At 41.0% G+C, this 20,433-nt stretch overlaps 1 long non-coding RNA gene across 2 annotated transcripts; it reads left to right on the forward strand.

Annotated features, from left to right (window-relative positions):
• The first annotated feature begins 12,372 nt into the window (after nucleotides 1–12,372).
• On the forward strand, nucleotides 12,373–13,468 carry LOC112939075 (uncharacterized). 2 transcript variants are annotated; one of them, XR_003242518.2, is made up of 2 exons: nucleotides 12,373–12,728; nucleotides 12,964–13,468. It is a non-coding gene; the product is annotated as an uncharacterized lncRNA (long non-coding RNA). The 2 variants fall into 2 exon arrangements; XR_010741573.1 differs by having other exon boundaries at nucleotides 12,975–13,468.
• Nucleotides 13,469–20,433: the final 6,965 nt, after the last annotated feature.

The raw sequence follows: 20,433 nt of genomic DNA on the forward strand, positions 1-20,433 counted from the left end.
ACTTTAAGTAATTGATAAACCAATAAGCAAACGATAAATGACTACCTTCCTAGTAATGGAATCAAATGAATCCCTCACGTCGAAGGTTTTTTCTTCGTCTCCTATTATATGTACGACTTTATTTTATTAGGCGACCAGCATCCGACCATGCCTCATCTTTCAATCGTGCGTCTAGTTTCTCTCCATGCAGACCAACTTCTGTCCATGTAGGATTAGGCAAGTAACAACTAAATAACTAGTCGGACGAAGCTTGTAAGCACCAGTTGTATGTGTGGCCATTTGCTTTTTCTCTTTCTCTCGTGTAGCCGCATGCCCGCACCAAATAGACAAGCTGGAACGTAGTGGCCACAGAAGATCCATGTCACCTGTGAGGCCGTGAGACCTCTGCTCTCCTCTCCGCTCTTCAGCTCTTTGCTCAATTGCTTTCACCCACGACCACCGGCCACCACCATCACCAGCTAACTGATCCAGATCATCATCAATGCCTTGTTAATGCTAAGCTCCAGCTCTTCACTAAAAACGTCTTTGGCTGAAGTCAAGACGTCCAAGCAACCACTTGAATGAGTATATTGAAGCTACCTCCATTAACAGGCTGCTGGCTTTATTCGGGTCTGAAGACAAACCGTGCAAGACAGCTGATCCCTAATAAATCATGCATGTTCCAAATTCCAATCACAACAAAAGTTGACAGGTATAGATAGATATGGTTTAAATGATCATACCACGTCGCTCTCGTGAGATAAACATGTTGAAGTAACTGTCAATGTTGTGCTCCATGATAGCGCAGGCATGTCACTGATTTTCTTTTTAAGTCGTACCTTTTGTTGGTGAGAACAGCTAGTGGCTTTCACTCGGGGAAAAACTAGTTGGCACCCCGCGCCATACCGCAGGTTTTGCTAGTTTTATCATTGAATAAAATCAATGTTTTAAATGATTAGATGCAACTCTCTGTATATACAAAATAGATGCTAATGCGGCTTCATATATAGCTTCTGTTATTACAATACAATTCATGTTTTATTTTTTGAAACATCATCGTGTATTGTTATGATATATGAAAGTTATTTTCATGCACAGCCTGGATATCGACACAATTAGGTAGTGTAGCACTTCTCTGCTTTGTCTCAAGCATGTTTCAAAAATGAGTTTGGATTAATGATACCTAATTATTGTATGTTATCCAATTGTTTATAACAAAATAAAGCTCACATCTTATGTAATAATTGGAGTTGTATTTTAAAAAAAGATTAGTATTATCTTTGAGGATTTGGATGTGCAGAATGGAGAAAAATGTCACACGTGATTATGAGCTAAAGGGAGGTGAATGGATGAGTAATCAATGATTAAATTAGATGGATGAGTAGATAACTTCTTAATCCAACGGCTGATAACTCTATACTAATGCGATTCAATGGCTTAAAATTGTTGATGATGTGGCTTCTTGCATGTCTTGTTTTATAGGAGTAAATGCTTCTTAGTGGGTATTAACTATATAGGAAGATAGGATGAGTAACCACACATGGCGAATGTTATGGTTTATGCGCTGTGATTACTTAAAAAAATATCTTTTTTTCTGGTGGCTAAAATCAGTCTTTGCTGGCGGCTAGAATAGCCTCATGTGACTGAAGGCCAGAGAAAACCGCTAGCAATAACTAGTAAGGTAGCCCGCGCATTTGCGCGGGCATGTATCGTGGGCTGCATTTGAAAACATATCATATTTATTAGATAGCCTCTGCCATGTTTTGGAAGTACATTTCCTCAACAAATATTCTTCGTTGGCATCATTTTGATAATTTCTCTACGCTATATACTATATCGTATTTAATTAATATGTATAAGCAATTATCTATAATCTTCGTCATCATCTAAAAAGGAGCTACACCTAGTTTGTTAAGAAAACATGATTATTAAATTAAAAGCAAGGTGTTTTTTTCTTTGTTTTTTGAATGCTTTGGGCCCTGTTGGTGAAAACGTAAGACCTAGTGAATTGTTAAATTCACTGTTCGTTTTTCCCCGCCAAACGGTTTTCATGCAGCTCCTAGTCACCGTGTTGAGATGTGGTCATTGCACCTAGGGAGGTTGCCTTGTGATTCATCATAGTGGTGATCACATTTTTGGTCAAGCTTAGTTAGTCCTATTTCCATGTCTTGTTATATCGTAAATATCCAAAGTTAATCATTCAAGTATGTATATACAACAAAAATATATTCGCAAACGATTAATGTTCATATATAGGGATGATTCACCTTTTGAATGGTCTATGCACAAAGAAAATAAATGGAGTTACCCGGAATGCTTAGAAGGCCAGAACAACTTATAACATGCTTGAACATACATCAATGATACACTAAAAGTGCATTAAGCACCATCTAAAGTCAATTAGATGGTAACATAGTTTAGAGCAGATACACGAAAGATCATTTAGCATGCTTAGATTATTTTAGCACATTTTACAAAAGTTCACGAAGTAATTGGATTTTTTTTCTCTAACTAAAGCCATTGGATTTTCTATGCATTGGTGTTTGGATTTCATATTCTAGTTAGTCCTATTTGCTTAGATAGTGCATATCTAATTTACCTATGCATGTTTTAGAAACAACATATGATGATGCAACCTGTATTGGATTATTTCATAATTCTTTTACAGCAATTCAAATGACATGTAAAAGGGCAAGGGTGTTCTTCCTCAATAAAACAATGTTTTATAATTCACATTGTAATTTTTGTTTGGATACTATTGATTTAATTTAGCTATACATGTTTGCAGAATGATGTATAGTGATGTAATATATGCAGCCAATTTGTTTAAGGTATTTCAATCATATTTAGATGGTATGCAAAGCGCATAGGGCCGTGGACTGAATGTGGTCGAATGTCATATTTTGTATAAAGGAAAACTATAATGATACCGATCTTAAATTCCTAGTTTAATTATAACCAGAGCAACCATATTTTTAGAAATCAGACGTGCAGCTTAAAAATTATTGTTATTTTAATACATTGATTATTTCTCTTTTAGTTTACTCCTACGCAAAAATAGGGATGGGATAGGAAGTGGTCTGCGCGCATTTGAGGGGGACAAGGAGGTAGATGCGATTTATTTTTCTAATTTCTCCAAATAATGTAACTTAAAACCAATGATGATAGGTTTAATTTTTTTCTCAAAATTTCTAAGATTATTTCTGATTTTCAGGACATCGATTTAATAGAAATATTTATAATTTTAAAATGTGACATATGGTGATTTAAGTGTGCTCTAAAGGGTGTTTAATTGGTTTTTATTTTGTAGACTGATTTAATATGAAATAATACATGTTGTTAATTTGTTATAGTTTTTCATTGTCATTTAGTTTCCCGCAAAGGAGTATTTTAATTTTTATATAGTAAAAACAAAATATGATGGATATTGAATTATTTAATTACTTGTAAATAAAACAATAGTTCAAAAAAAATTAAAAATCAAATATAAATTTAGAAATTATAAACCATTTAGCTATGTTTTTTTAATATTAGGTTGTTAGTTAAAAAATAGAAGGGGAGAGGGTCAGAGGAGGTATATGTACAGCAGGATGAGGGGCGGAGATTTTTTTTTCTTGAGACATATTCCAACAGGTTCTAGTCTTTAGTTATCTATTTTTAAAAGATAGATATAATTTTAGATCTATTAGAAAATGTGTCGGGTATTGTATTTATCAATATAAGCTAAATGTTGACAATCATATAGTTTAAAAATCTATGTGATTTTTCTAAAAATGTATCGAGTGAACCAATAGGTAGTCTCTAGGAAATACATTTATTTTACTTAAATGCAGTTAACTTGGGTATTGAATTCTAAATTTTATTGCAAATAATCTCATGTCGTGCACAGATCAAAAAAATATCTATTTAGATGGTGTAGTTGTTTAAAATAATTTAATACAAAATATGTTTTCCAATATTAATTAAGAAAAATGCTTGAAAATAGGAGGGCATCGCCCTCATGTATTATAGGGTGAGAGTAGGGACGATATATGATACGTTATACGTGCATAAGTAACTACGTACATATGGTGTGGTGTGGGCCTTTCTTTCTGTTTCTTTAAGTAAATCCGGTGTGAGCCTTTCTCTTTTTTTTTTTAAGTAAATCCGATGGTAGAAAATATGGGTCCACCGTATATTAGTGAAAATCGACAGTTAGATGTTTGGTTATTTTCTATAATTCGCTAGAGTGGCACATGGGGAGATGAGAGCGCTTGTAGAATGCTATATATATTATAATCTCATGTATATTATATTATCATATTAATTAATATATCAGTAAATAATTAGATAATTACTATGTATATTTTTTTCTATGGTTTTGGCACTACAATTATATATATATATATATATATATATATATATATATATATATATATATATATATATATATATATCTATAGTAAATTTGTTTGGTGCTCCATGGTGCCCGGGCACTATTGTTGAAATTGAGTATATACCCAATTCAAATGAGTATGAAACTTTTTCAATTACTTAGGTATTAACATTAACTACTTTACTAACTAGTTTAAAGCAAGTTTGAACTGAATTTGAACTTGTTTTTGTTAGATTTTGATTCTAGGTATATAGCATCCATACATATAATTAGTTAGGTATGTAATCATGGATTGTGAAATAAAGTTAAATTTGAGTTGTTTTGTTGATAAGTATAGGTATGAATCAAATTATTATAACTAGGTATATACTCACAATTTGAAAATTTTGAAAAATTTGAGTAATTTTGTGCATTAGATACCATGGTGCCCGGGCACCATGGTGCCCCATATGAGTGTCCAAACAAATTTGTATATATAGTAAATTTACTATATATATAGTAAATTTGTTTGGTGCTCCATGGTGCCCGGGCACTATTGTTGAAATTGAGTATATACCCAATTCAAATGAGTATGAAACTTTTTCAATTACTTAGGTATTATATATATATATATATCCAAGTGATGTATTATAGTTTTTTATAGAAAAATATGACAACATAGTTTTTACTCACGTTGATAGGTACTTTTTTTAGATTATGGAATTTATATCCCGGCCTTGACTCAACAGAGCTACAAACAATTATTACATAGTATCATTCATAGAAAGAGTGTAGTTCAAATGTAATCAAACACACTCAACAAAATAAAAAGCAAACCAAGATAAAGAGTACACATTTATTCAAGTCTATTCGTGAATCTCCATCCATAGTTTGCAAAGAGTTGCATCACCGTCGTCTCGAGTTTGCGACATGCATCCTTCATAAGTTCACCATCCTCTTCACACTTTTGTAGCTTTGTCCAAAACCGGAGCCAATATGTTACCTTGAATATTACCTGCATATATGAAGTATATGGTGATTTGTTAAAAACTAAATCATTCCTACTCAACCACAGGGCCTGGTACTTGGAAGGTTTAAATCAAAAGAGAATTATATAGCTATCTAATTATTTGTTTCTATATATTTGGTTGTTAGCCTGAAAATAGAAGGGAGAGTAGGATGGGGAGGGAGGTGAGTACATATTTTTTTTAAGTAGTAAACATGTCAGGACGAGAGGAATGTACAGATTTTATTTTCTCAAGATAAATCTAGCAGTGAAAATTAATAATTTGATTGTTAGCTAGAAAATAGGAGATGGACAGCAGGGAGAATCGGATGGGGAGGAAGTACGTACATAGGTGCGCACGTTTCGTATAAACGTGCCAAGATGATGGGAATGTACATATTTGTTTTCTTGGATATACTTCTAATAATGGTGAAAAATAATAATTTGATGATTAAAAATATTGGGTCCACCAATTAAATGAAAGAGCCATGTAGAGGCGTGGGAGCATTTGTAGGGTGCCACATGGCGACTTATGAGCGTTTCTAGGAAGATTAATGGACTTTTAGTATATGGAGTAATAGATAGATTTAGCCGCCAAAGACAATCGATTTTCACTGGCAGCTGTGTTACGTGGGTCGGCAGTGACAATCAATTTTCGCTACCGTATGTATTAAGTCGGCCGCATGTGAAGCTCATTTTTGGGTAAAAGAGTTGAAAATATGCAGTGCATCTGCTCTCTGACCGCCAGCAAAGAAGTTTTGAAAGAAAAAAAATGAAAATACTCAGATGTAGCAGCCCTGCATTCCCAATCCACATTGCAAAGCAAATCCAAGAACAAGAACATGTCACAATACAAATCCACATATCAATGAGCACAAAAATACAAATCAACATATCAATTAGCACAAACTTCCAGAGAAATGGCTTTCCCAATGCGTCTCCTCTGCCAGCCGTTGAAGACCTTGCCTTTGCCGGCATCACCGTCATTGGGTCAAAGGCCTCGCCACTGCCGTGGAGATTGAACGCGCTGATGAAGCCTAGAAGGGGGAGGGGGGTGAATAGGTTGTCCATGAAAACTTGAAAACAAATCGCAGCGGTAAAATTCAAACAGACCCGGAACTTCCTGGTAAGGAACTCCGGAACTTCTGGCCTTCCAGGCCCGGAACTTCCGGTGTTCTAGGACAGGAACTTCCGGGTAACAGAACAGAGAAGAAATTCAAATTTCGAAACAGGAGACTAAGCCAATCTTCACAAGAAGGTGCACAGGTATTCTAAGCAGAGGATAGATCACAGAATCATCCACAGAAACATCACAGAAAGAGACAAGAGCGATTTTATCCCGAAGTTCGGATCTTGCGATCCTACTCTCCGTTGAGGAGCTCCAAAGAGTTGGGTCTCGATTAACCCCTTGCCTCACTTGTGCAAAAACCCCAGAGGAAATCCACAGCCTTCAACCCCAAACACTCTTAGGCAAATTTCTAGAATTGAGTGACCACCAAGATCCAACTCAACCTACTTCTAGAAATCCGCCACAAGTGTAGGTTACTCTACTTGGAAAACCTCTAGAATCTCAGCACAAGAACTTCATTCACTTACCTCGTTCCCTTTCGGAGGAGAGGAGATCCTTCATAAACTTACCCGGGACATCCACAATATGCAACGGATTCTCGCGGGTGACACCTAACCGTCTAGGAGATCATCTCCAAGAGTAATAAGCACCGAGATGACAGCCCACGAGATATTCCAAGTGCTCACCCAAGATCCTAGTCTTCACACATCTCCAAATCTTCTTCTCTCCCTCTCAATCTCTCTTTCTCACAAGAATTAAACTCTAGATTGAGTGGAGGAGGCAAGAAACACTTGGGAGAAGCTAGCAACAGCTCTAGGTTTGAAAAGTGAAAGTGGAATGGCCAAGGAACGAGCTGGAAACGAGCTGTATATGTATAACGGCTAGGTGACGTCATCTAGCCGTTACTCACAATTTTGAACTAGAAACTAGACAGGAAGTTCCGGACCTGGAAGACAGGAACTTCTGGATAACACTTAGGAAAATTTCTTTCATCAGACCGGAACTTCCGGACCTGATGACTCCTAGGGAAATTTGCAAAAATGACTCCTAGGGAAATTTGACACTTGGTTCATACTAAGAGCACTTGAGATATCTCAGAGCATCACCTGGAACCCCTCTTAATAGTACGGTTTTTCCTAAAAACTCGATTGCAATAAATAAACTATCCTATGCACTTCTCGAGTTCCGGTTCGCTTTGATTTTATACTTTTGGGGGGTCTCCAAGCATCCATCTTCCACACCTTGGACTAATGCACCTGAAAGATACTCAATGAACTCATTAGTCCCTTAACCACATTTGTCATTAATCACCAAAACCCACTAGAGGGATTAATGCACTTTCAGAGATCCCGCCTGGATCTGCCCGCTATCCATCGTGAACCAGCTCGCCGCCGCCAGGTCGAAGGCCTCACCACCACTATTGAGCAGACATCTGGATCTGCCCGTTGCTCGCTGTGAATGAGCTCGCACGTCTGTGCGACTTGTTGGCGCCAAATCCACCACGATGCAACTCATCACTGACGGATTCTCCATTCGGAGGCCCACCGACGGGAGGGCGTGCGGAGGTCGGCGAGGAAGGAAGGCCGGACTCGGCGAGGAAGGTCGTGGCTGGCTAGTGGAGGAACCGTAGCTCCCGAGGGCTGCCGGTGATGGAAACGCCGCTCCCGAGGCCCGATGGTGGCGGATCCGCTCTCCCGAGGCCCGCTGGCGCCAGATCTGCTCTACCGCTACTCCCGTGCACCATCTGTCATTCTCATCGTTAAGGTTGTCACCCCTTCCACCGCACCGCCCACTGCTGAGCACCGCTACATCCCTTCACCACTGCCCGCCGAATCGAGAGAGAGATATAAGTGAGGGAGGGGTAGGATCTAGGGAGGCGAGATCTCATCTAGGTGAGAGAGAGGGGGAGGTAGCCGAGGAAAAGAAGAGGGAGGGAAAAAAATGATTTCCATAGCTTGGTTGGTGAGTGCGTGCATGCTATTTTATGCTCTCCCACGATTTTTGCAAGCGGGCTCTTAAGACCCCGCTAGTAAAAGTCAATTTTTTTATTTTTACTAGCGAAATCTTAAAAGCATCGCTTGCAAAAATAGATGTATTTTTGCAAGTGGTTTTCTTAAGGCACTTTTATTATTTTTAGAGTATTGTCATCTAGGTCCTCAAATTCTCAAAATACAGATCCAGATCTTAAAACTTGTTAAAGTGCATCATTTAGGTCTCAAATTGACACAACCCCTTTAGCATCCTACGTGGCGCTGATGTGGCATGACACATGGATGTGATGTGTCCTTTTCTCTTTTTTCCTTCTTTTCTTTTTCTTTTTCTTCTCATTCTTCTTTTTTTTTCCTTTCTTCTGCTCGGGTCACAGAGAAAGGAGAAGAGAGGAAAAAAAGAGAAGAAGGAGAAGAAAAAAAAAGAAAAGAAAAATTTTTAAATGGGTCTCATTTGTCAATCAAAATGATGCCAAGCCATGTCCGTGTGGCAAGCCACATCAGTGCCACATAGGATCTGAAGGGGTTGTGATGATTTGGGACCTAGATACTATGATAAGTTCTGAGATTTAGATATGAATTTTGAGAGTTTAGAGACCTAAATGATACTCTCTATAAGTTTAAGTTTAAGGATCACCCGTGCACTTTACTCTTATTTATATGAACAAGGTTTTTACGTCCGCCAGTAAAAATAAATTCAAAGTGTAGTAAAAAATCGTTCTTTTTATAGTGTGTTGGATATTTATCCATATTACGCCCCCTCAACTATAGGGTTCGATCGTAGAGCACTCATCATTTCATCAAGTAAGAAAATATGTATTTTACACACCCTCCACTATCAAAAGCGGTTAAAATGTCACATGAGGATAATATAATCTGGATTTGATAGTGATTTGGATTATTTTAATATCTAAATATATTGTTTTACTAACATCTCTCTTGCTAGGTGCCTTACAAGGTGTTCAACAAACAGTCGAACACACATTAGTTAGGCTGGGTATACTCACCTAGCTTCTCTGCTAATTCCTTAGTTAACCTTACTATTGTCCTGTTGATCATCCAGCATCTAGCATCTACCCTTACTATTTTGATCAGGCAGAACAAATCTCATGTACTGATTAGGTTAGGTTGTACTTATCACTTCATGGATCGGAGATAGTATTATTTTGACAGGCCTCTCACGAAAAGCAATGAATAATTCCAATCTTAGGTAAATAAAAAAAGCAAAGGAAAAAAAGAACAACCTAGCTAGCGCTATCGCCCATTATTTGCTAGCTAGGTTGATATGATGTTGGTTCGTTTTGCTCCAAACAAAGCATCATTTTTTGGAGCTTGCCTACAACTTTTTTTTTAAACGACCCGGGCAAAACAGTGCGAAATGTCATAGCAGTAGAATGGAAGATCGTAGCTAGGAAACAAACAAAAACAAGCACACCACCACCGCAAGCTAGTAGCTCCTAGGTCCTAGCATATCCCAGGAGAAGAAACTAGCATCAAGCCAACCCTTCCTAAGCGTGACCAGTCACCGCTAGACCTACAAAGGAAGTTGCAAACGCACCGCCGAACAACGACTCATAGAAGATCATCGATGGGCTTCGAATCATCCTCACGTACAAGGGTTGAGGAGAAAGAGAGGGCGAAAGAGATGGAGATTAACTCATCCCTCACTTCAACCTGATGAGGGCAACCTAGAACTGCTGATGACCAAACTGAGAGAAGGCAGCAACGACGAGGAACGGAGACCTCCTAGGTAGGGGCGGAGCTAGAACAAAATAGAGGGGGTGCCACTTGTTTAATTTACTCTACTTTATATCGAGTTTAATTTGATACTGGTGCCTAAATTTATATTGAGGGGGTGCACACATGGTCAAAATTGGTAATGTTTAGTTACAAAAAATTTTTCACCGGGTCCCTGGGAACCCCCATGATGACTCTAGCTCCACCCCTGCTCCTAGGCAATGCCTCCAGGGAGGTCATGACGTCTTAGATGCCACCGTAGCCAATCCAACTGGACTGAATTTTCACTTGTAGAGTTCTGCCAAGGAGGGGAAGTGTGACTGCAAGACAACGCCCCAAGGAGGGTCAAGGCACCTGAAGCCGATGTCATTGCCGGCTCAGGAAACCTTGACCTAGACTTTCGCCTATAGCACCCATGCACTCCGGTACCCGTCATCGCCACTCTAGAGCTCCAAACCCCAGACAATCTCTACCAGCCGGTAGCTCTACTGCACTGGCACCCCTCCAATGGCCAGCCCACACCTTCTAGCACAGCCAACGCCGTCACCCGAAGAAAGTAACACAGACTTGTCGTCGTCGTGCAGCTGGCCATCTACAGCTGCCTCCCTTGTTGGTTGCCAATCCCACCGTTGGTCACCTGTCAACCCCCACGTTGACCACCCCAACCTCACTGCGTCGCCCCGCACCGGACGCTCATGTCAGTCTCCCGCTGCCGCAGGCCATGGCAGCCTTCTTGCTGGCGCCCGCGACAGCCTCCCCACGTCACCAGCCATGGCCACCTCCTTGCCATCGCCGTGAAGGCCTCCCCTGCCCAAAGCTACTAGACGCGAGGGCCTCCCGCCACTCCTGGCCAAATACGCCCGGGAGAGGGGGGTGCATAGATCTAGTCGCTGCACCACCACCGTCACGTCACACCGTCCTCGCTTTGTGCACTGCCATGCAGACTCCCCTAGACGCATGAGGGATGGGGTTGGCCCCGCTGCCGCTATCCCAGCTCGCTACTCGTTTTCCAATGGAGTGTTCTGATGGCGGCGAGGCGGAAGAGAGGAATGAAGGGGGTGGCGGAGACGGTGGCTAAGGTTTGCCCCCAGTCACCTGTGTGTGGTCGACACGGGGAGGAGGGTTTCGCCTATAACTTTCAAGTATTATACTTCTTATGAAAAGTTGCCTCTTTGAAACATGAGACTTGCTGGAACTTTATTCTGAGTTTTTACTAGATCGTATTGATATTTGATTCGGGTGAAGCTTTGCTTCTTTGCTCTGTCCTTCTTTCCTAACTGAACAGAGGAGTTTTGAACGAATTTGATGGAAGCTTAATTAATAATTTATGTAAAATTCCTGCGTTAGTGTCACTCCGACCCATATATATATCTATAATTCAATTTTATTTTATACATAAAAATGAGGGCGCAAACAGAAAGGCCCGCGAACCCATTTATAATACAAATAAACACGTAACCCACTGAATTACCCCGCTTATTTGTATTACTAAAAAATAATGCCCGTGTGTTGCAATGGATAAATGCTATTTTAATCTTAGATAGGATGAAATTCACTGTGGAATTCGCTTGGATTTTTTTTTTTTTTGAAAATCATGAGCTGCAATTAGAAGTCCAACTTTCATCTCAAGTTCGCATGCAAGTTTTTTTTAAAAAGAAATTTCTTATACTACTTATTTTGTATTTCCAAAAGCAAACGGACTTAAAATCCGTCTCAAACACGGATCTGTATTTCCAAAAGAGAACGAACTTAAAAACTGACTCAAATACAGATGACGTACTAAAATAACGATAAAACATCTTCAATTTTTATAATAGTAAAGACAGAGATAGAGATAAATGGATTTGTGTGTCTGCCCGCTTACACTCTTCCATAAATATAACCTGATAAGGAAGTACATGGCAAGCTTGCACAAAATTAACTTGGGGTTCCTCTTGGTGAAACAATCCAAGGACCTGGCATTCAAACGGAATTACGGAAATGAGCGAGGCTTTCAACATGGGCCGAAAGTGCAATACTATTTGCAGTTTGGGCTTTGGGCTAATAAAAAAGGATAGTATATTTTACCTTCCTCATCTCTTGTCCTTGGTCAAATCGCATCCTTTAACCACAAAATCGGGTATAACGCCACCTCCATTTCCGAAATCCGGTGCAAATCGACTCCTCAGATGGTTCTGTAAGCAGTTTTATCCTGCGTGACGCTTAGGTGGCATTTAGATAGAAAAAAAATGACAGGAGCCCCGCATGTAGTCTCACTTTCTCCACATCTGCCCTTCTCTCTCTCTCTCATCTCCCTTTCTTATCTGGGGTCCAGGAACAGACTGACGGCTGTCGGCCGGCGATACCCGCGAAGAGGAGGAGAGGGAGAGGTCAGCGGCGGCGGCGGCTAATCCACCTTCCTGCGCCCCCACACCTCGGCCTTCGCCTCCTATCTGCGGTGGTGGAGCTCGGCCTCCGCCTCAAGCAGCTAGCCGACGCCGCAGTGGCAGTTGGCCATGGTGCGGCGCATGAAGGCGCACTCGTTGATGAGCTTGGAGTAGAGCTGGTGGCCGGTAGACGGTCCTGAGCCGGTCGAGCTTGCGCTGGTCCTCGGAGGTGAAGAGCGCCACTATTATTAGCTAATAAACTTGTGCATGTTTAGTTTATCTCCTTCCGCTGTTTTTTCGTTGCTTTCTATTTTTCAGTTAGGGTGCACAGCTGCGTTTGTGTAGTTGTGCAAGTTGAGCTTTGATGTGCGTAGAATCAAACACTTGTGCCCCTATTTGTTCGATCTCTCTCGCATACAAACTCTTGCAGGTTTTTGCTAAAGCTGCCGGGTTTTCACTGATAGCCACGATTCAGGCGAGGAAGCCCCGGTCGACATGGTTCCGGCTCGGAGCATCCCGGCGTCCGCGGTGACGACCGCAGCGGTGAGGACGTCGTACACAAACCGGAGGTGTAGCCACGACGGGAGCAGTACCATCACGGGCACATCAGAAGGCATGGCCGACACAGGACTGCCTCGAGGAGGAGCATGGCAGAGCCCAATGCTAGAGCAAAACCGGATAGGAATCGGAGGCTGAGCTCCATCGCCGCGGATAGGAGGCAGAGGCGTGGGGGCGCGGGAAGGCGGATCCGCTGCCACCGACCTCTCCCTCTCGTCTTCGCGGGCATCGGTCTGTTCCTGGACCTTGGAGAAGAGGGAGACCCCAGAGAGAGAAAAGGATAGAGGTGGAGAAAGTGAGACTGACATGTGGGGCCCACTGTCATTTTTAATTTTTTTTCAATCTGGAATGCCACCTAATAAGTATCATGTAGAATAAAACTGCTTACAAAAACCACCCGATGATTTGATTTGCACCGGTTTTCGAAGATGAGGGAGGCGTTAAACTGGGTTTTGTGGTTGAGGGATGCGATTCCACCTAGGGCAAGGCATGAGGGACACAAAATAGACTTATCCCAATTTTAACGTGCTCTTACAGACTCTGGGCATTTGCAGGTCCATCTCTCTAAGCAGGCCGCATATGTGCACTGCGCGTACAAATTAACGTATGGGCCATAGCGCGATACCTCTCAGTCTCAGGCATATGCCGATCAAATCGGTAAACTTTTTTAAACTGTACTTGGTATAATTACTGATAAGTAATAACACAAAATTACCTCGATTTAGGAAATGGAAATGTCATTGGGCGATCATCATGAGAAGCGCTTCCATGTAACGAGAAAAGGCTACTGATTGATCAAGTCGCGAGAATAAAGACAAGGCGTGTTAAATTGTTGCCACGTACGTGTAATAGAAAAAAAAAAAACGCTTACATGTAGCATGCAGGATGATCAGGGACTTAATTATCGTCGAGTGGTAGCGGGGTCGATCTAACCCTGCTGCCAGCCAGTGATTAATCAGGACTTGTACCACTCGAATCTTGGGGCTGCAGGTTAGAGGTCAATTTGGAATACTGAATTGATACATCTCATCGGAGAAAGAGGTGTTGCCATACCCTCGACGGTAAGACCAGTAACTATATGGTTATTATTGTGATGAATAGTGAAGAAACCGAACAAAATTTATCCAAAAGAAAATATCCAAAATTTATATTTTCTTTCTTAACTCCGTAGGATTACCGGCCACTACTTTACTATTACCACACCTCGGCGGCGGTGAAAACCCCGGTTACCGCAGCGGCGGTAAAGGGAAAAACGTGGCTCCATTAGCAGCATCTTTGACACCGTGCAATTAAATAGCAAGCTGCTTATTCCATCCGAAATTCCAAAGACGCGTGACGCGGTCCACGTACGCGCGCGAGGAGCGAAACAGCGGAGGAGGTGGAGGAGACATGGCGCCGGCTTGGGGTTGGGGTTGGGGGCCCAGGGAAGCGCTTGTCGTGGCCCTGCCGGCCGCGCCCTCCCCTCGACCCTGGACCATACCCGTCGTCTCCGGATCCGAGGCTTTTCGCTTCGGCTTCAGGCCCATCGATCCATCATCTTCTCTGCCAACGCAAATTCAGGTGTACGGGCTGATTTGGTTTGAGACCTAAATTTAACTTATCAATATTTGATAAATTTAATAGTGTTTAGTGTCTATTTGGTTTGAAGCTAAATTTTGGTATGTCTGAGAAAATAGGCCATTTCTATAGTTGACTTAGGCTATTTTGACTTTAATCCAAATACAACTTTGCCTTCCTAAAATTTATCATGCCAAAACTTGTTAAAATTTAATTTTGCCAAAAATTAGTAAGGCCAATTTAGGTCACAAACCAAACTGTCACTACACATTCTAGTACTGTAGACACTGCCACTGGTCTTACCGTGCTGTGCTGTCTCCTTGAGACTCATCTGGGGGTTTTGACGTTGCGTGTGCACTGTGCAGTGCCGACCTCTTCACGACAACCTACGGTAGGTAACAACCATGGATCGATGCATGTGATCCTGCGTGCAAATATACTCTCTTTGACCCTTTTTGAATCGCATGAATATAAAAACTAAGGAATAGTAAAAACACACGATTTTAATAGAAATGCAATTGCAAAACGCATGGATTTGATGAGTGAGATACTCAAAAAAAAAATTTTAAGAGGTATGAGCTCTTGCTAAATTTTCTTCAAAATCTCTATAGGATTGTCATTTTCATAGAAATTTTAGAAGATAGTATATGATTCGATCCTTTATTTTAAAGGCTTTCGTAGAAAATTTTCTTATAGGATTAAAATCCTTAAAAGTTTATATATTTTTCCTCCAAATCAAAGTAGCACTTAGCTTCTTATATGAAAAATATATGAACTTTTATATAGGGAATTTTCTTATATGTGTATGATGATGGATATGAGGTGTTTTATTGGATTCCCCAAATCCCCCGTTCACGTGTTGAGGGATTTAAATCATTTGATTCTGCTGGCCGTGTCTAGATGCTACTACAACTACAAGTGCTCGTCACGCCATGTCAGGTCATATGCGTGATATTCCGCCAGTATCTGCAACCGAGTACTCCTATATCCGGATAATCAATCAACGGATAATCTGTCCCTCGCCAAACGGCAGCAGCAGTCAGTCACCTTTCGCTTTACCACCCAACCCAGGTAAGGCAGTGTTTTAATTTCCTTATAACTTCCAAAAATTCTATCATATCAAATATTTAAACACATACATAGAGTATTAAATATAAAAAAAACTAATTACACAGTTTGTATATAAATTACGAGACGAATCTTTTGAGCCTAATTACGCCATGATTTAACAATATGATACTAGGTAAACATTTGCTAATGACATATTGATTAGGCTTAATAAATTCGTCTCGCAGTTTACATGCGGAATCTGTAATTTGTTTTGTTATTAGTTTACGTTTAATACTTTAAATGTGTGTCCGTATACTTAAAAATATTTTAGCACACGAACTAAACACGGTCTAAGTAAGAAAATACATCATCAAGCGACGATGTACTTTCTTTTAGATAATGGAATGAAATATTCTGGTCTTTGCTGAAGAGCTACAGCCAATTATTATGGTTCAAGCGATGATGTTCTAACAGTAGTCATTGGATACAACTGCAGCCTCTTCATAATAATGAAGAAATAAGCGAGGACATGGACGCTGGTAGGAGCTAAGCGACTACATGATCTTTTACCTCGTACTGTATAATCTGGTTTTTTTCCCTCCTTACTTTTAAGGGTTATATTATTTTTTTTACTATATTCGATGAAAATATATAATCTCGTGCTAATTCGATTAAAAAAAAGATACTACTGCAGAATTGCTTCACATGAAAATGACAAAGTGCATGATTTTACATCAATTGAGCCTGATTTGATCGCCAAGCTGACACCCGTATCATCATGACTCCATACTTGTATTACTCTACAATATTTTGAGTCCTTACCGGTGGTGTTTGGATCAGGGACTTAACTTTAGTCTCTGTATTTAGATACTAATTTAGAGTATTAAATATAGACTACTTACAACACTAATTACATAAATGAAACCTAATTTGCGAGACAATTTTTTAAGCCTAATTAATCCATAATTAGAGAATGTTTACTGTAGCATCACATAGGCTAATCATGTATTAATTAGGCTCAATTGATTCGTCTCGCGAATTAGTCCAAGATTATGGATGGGTTTCATTAATAGTCTACGTTTAATATTTATAATTAGTGTCCAAACATCCGATGTGATAGGGACTTAAAAGTTTTAGTCCCATCTAAACAGGGTATTAGACTACAATATTACCGTTGTAATAAAAAATATTTTATATTTATTATCTTCGATATTGTTTATAAAGAACTCCCTCCACCCCAAAATACAAGAGATTTTGGATAGATGTGACATATCCTAGTGCAGTGAATCTGGATAAACCCTTTGTCCAGATTTTGTACTATAATATATGTCACATCCAGCTAAAATCTTTTATATTTTGGAATGGAGAGAGTAACTATCAAAGTTCATCTATTTCCGACCAAAACAAACAAATATTCGCAAACAGATCATAGAGACATAGAGTATATTTTTAGTTCCTACTTTATATTGCAGCAGACAACAAGCAAGCATATATTGGTGCCCTGTACGGAATGAGTAACGTACAGTAACAAGTTTTGTTTTGAGAAGTATTATTGCTAAACTAAAAACTTATAAAGGGTAAGGCCCCATTGGACTTAGACGAAGGTGAAGATCTTTAAACGTACTTAAAAGTTAATAAAATGAGACAAGCTGTTAACACATGATTAATTAATTATTATAAACTTAAAAATAGATTATTTGATATTTTAGAGTAACTTCTATATAAAAATTTTTCATATAAAATATATTGTTAAATAGTTAGAAAATATGTTAACATAAACTAAAGTAGAATCTACATATCTTATTAAAGTATAACGGGTTTAAAGGCAGCGACGGCCAAAACAATGGCATGTTTTTTTTCCCTGTCCAAGATTCATACGCTTGGCGAAAGGCAGTAGATAGATTGCCATCATAAGCTTGCAATCAATACAGTACTTTGTCCATTTTAAAATATTTAAAATACGTGTAACCCTTTAGTTTAAATTTATAAAAGAGAATTATATTTAGAGCAAATTGCGTTTAGGGCCACCTTTTATTACCAATGTTTTACTTTGGATCACCATTTAACATATTTTTTCACTTTAGACTAGGTTACTTTACCTTTCTTTCACTTTGGACCACCCCATAAACTTTTTAGGAATACATAAATGACTTTTCCAACTTTAAGCACATCAGCAACTCGTAACCCGGTAATCTTTTTCAACTTACACATGCAATTTTTTTTACTATATTATAGAGCAGATACAGCTAAAGAAAATGACTTGGGGTGGTCCAAAGTGTACCAAAAGTAATCTTATCTAGTCTAAAGTGAAAATATGAGCTAGAGGATAGTCCAAAGTGAAACTTTGGTAACAAAAGGTGGACCAAAGTGTAATTAACTCTTATATTTATTTTAGAACTAAGAAAGTTGTACTCCCTCCGTATTTTAATGTATGACGTCGTTGACTTTTTAACCAATATTTGACCATTCATTTTATTCAAAATTTTTATGTAAATATGAAAATATTTATGTCATGCTTAAAGAATATTTGATGATGAATCAAGTCACAATAAAATGAATGATAATTACATAATTTTTTTAAATAAGACGAATGGTCAAATATTAGATAAAAAGTCAACGGCGTTAGTCCATTAAAATAATACGAAGGTAGTATTAGTTAGCTCCTCCAGCGCGTAAAGAGGAACAAAAGACAAGGCTCTACCCCGGCGACTCGATCATCGAAGGGGAAATTTTTATCCGATCCGGCCGGCGCGTCGTCGTCGTCGAAGCCGATAAAGCTGTGTGTGATGATGCATGATGGTGTGCTATGTTTGGATGCCCACATGCTGACATGCATCTATACTAGTACTGAAATGTCTGTGACGTCGTCCCAGACGGTATTGGTAGGTATCCAAAGCTAGGCTTGAAGATGCAGTGAAATCTCACTCCGTCAGAGATGCAGTTTTCTTCTCCGCACAGTGTATCTGTTTGCAGCTGCATCGATCGGTATCGTCCTGTTTACACAATTGCACCCCGATTGTGGGCCCCAGCAATGGTATTCATCTTCTTCTTGTATTAATTGTGCAGCCACATATTGCCCTGTCTGGTCAACATGCTTGTGGGCTTGTGGCATGCACCAAGCAGATTGGGTGGTGGCGCTGCCAGTGCCAAGGCTCTCAATGTCGGATCCATCAGACGATCACTAATGCGGTGCTTCAGCCCGTACCTCTAGAGACAGCCGTCCGCTTTTCCATCGGCGTCGTCCATCTACGATGGAATGCGGCCCTCTGCTAGGGGACGTGGCTCTCTTCGCGCCTCGCCAGCTTTTCGTGGGGAGATACAGCCAGGCGCCGCGTTGTACGCGTGTGGAGCTCGTGGGCACGGCGTCGTCCCCCCAAATTTCCCCTTGCACCCTCGCCTCACTCTCGCTCTCCCCTCAGTCTCGTCGCGCCGCGCCCGACACCGCCGGCACCGTGCCCACCACCGCCGGGACCGCCACCGTCGACGTATTGTTGATGGCCTTAGAGAGAGAGAGAAGATAGAGGCGACGGCGACGACCGGATCCGACCACCGCGCGCCGCGGCAGCCATCAGGGCGGAGACGGCTTGAGGTGCCCGTGCTCGCCTCGCGCGCCTTGCTTGGCCTCCTCCGCCGGCGCCTTGCCCGCCACCGTCGGCGCCACGGGGGGGGGGGGCAATTCCGCCCACTATGGCGCCGGATCTGGCGCACCCAACCGGCCACGGCGCAAGGCGGAGGACGCCGATGGGAGAAAGGGAGAGAGAGGGGTGGCAGTGGATGCTGGCAACGGGAGAGGCGGCCCTCCTCGTCGTCCTCGCCGCCACTCCCGCCGCTCCCGTGACGCCTCGTGACGCCGCTCCCCGGGTCCGACGAGGCCGCCACGGCCAAGGACCGCGCCATCGCTGAGCACGCCTCGCGTCTCCGGCGAGCGGCGGCGTGCTGGATCTAGCGTGGTGCAGCGTGGGATCGGCGGGGGGTGTGGGATCTGGCGACGGCGAGCGGCAAGAGGGAGAGGAGAGAGAGGCGAGAGGCGGAGGGGAGGAGGCGCGCCAGTAAATGAGGAGAAGAGAGGGGTAGTATAGTAAAATACCTACGTGTGCTTTTTGGGCTTGGGGCACTCATTAGGCTAACAGGGGTATCCTCCATTGTGAGTGGGTTTAGAGTATCCCTGATTGTAGATGCCTTCAAAATAAAAACAGGTGCAGCTAAATAAATTAGATAAAACTTTAATCCTCTTTTTAATAGATATATGGTAAAAAAATTTAGATGGGCTTTCCTAGTCCCAAGGACGATAGTGGAGCTCGTGCTCTCACCCGCTGACAGCTCTTATTGTCAACACTTCATTTGATAAAAAATAGTAGCAATCGTTTGTCTCTCTACACAAAACAGAGTGAGTGATAAATTAGAGTATGATTAATTAAGTATTAACTAAAATATTAATATGATTTTAAAGCAACATTCCGATAGAATTTTTTTAAAAAATATATTGTCAAACAATTTAGAAACTGTGTGCATGGAAAATGAGGAGCATAAGTTGTAAAAAAAATATGCCATTTAATAATTTAGAAAGTGTGCATGGAAAAGATAAGAAAGCAGAAGTTAGGAAAAGAGAGAAAAGAACACACCACGAAGAAGTTGTTCAACGTCCTGCTCCTACAGGTACAACCAGCTTGATCATTAGGCCATTCACAATGCACACATCTGACATTCAGCCCCAGCCTTCCACTTTGAAGATTCCCAGCGACGTTGATCTCTTCCGTGCCCAAGTGAGG

This window comes from Oryza sativa, chromosome 5 (assembly GCF_034140825.1).
Source record: "Oryza sativa Japonica Group chromosome 5, ASM3414082v1".
Lineage (NCBI taxonomy): Eukaryota > Viridiplantae > Streptophyta > Magnoliopsida > Poales > Poaceae > Oryza > Oryza sativa.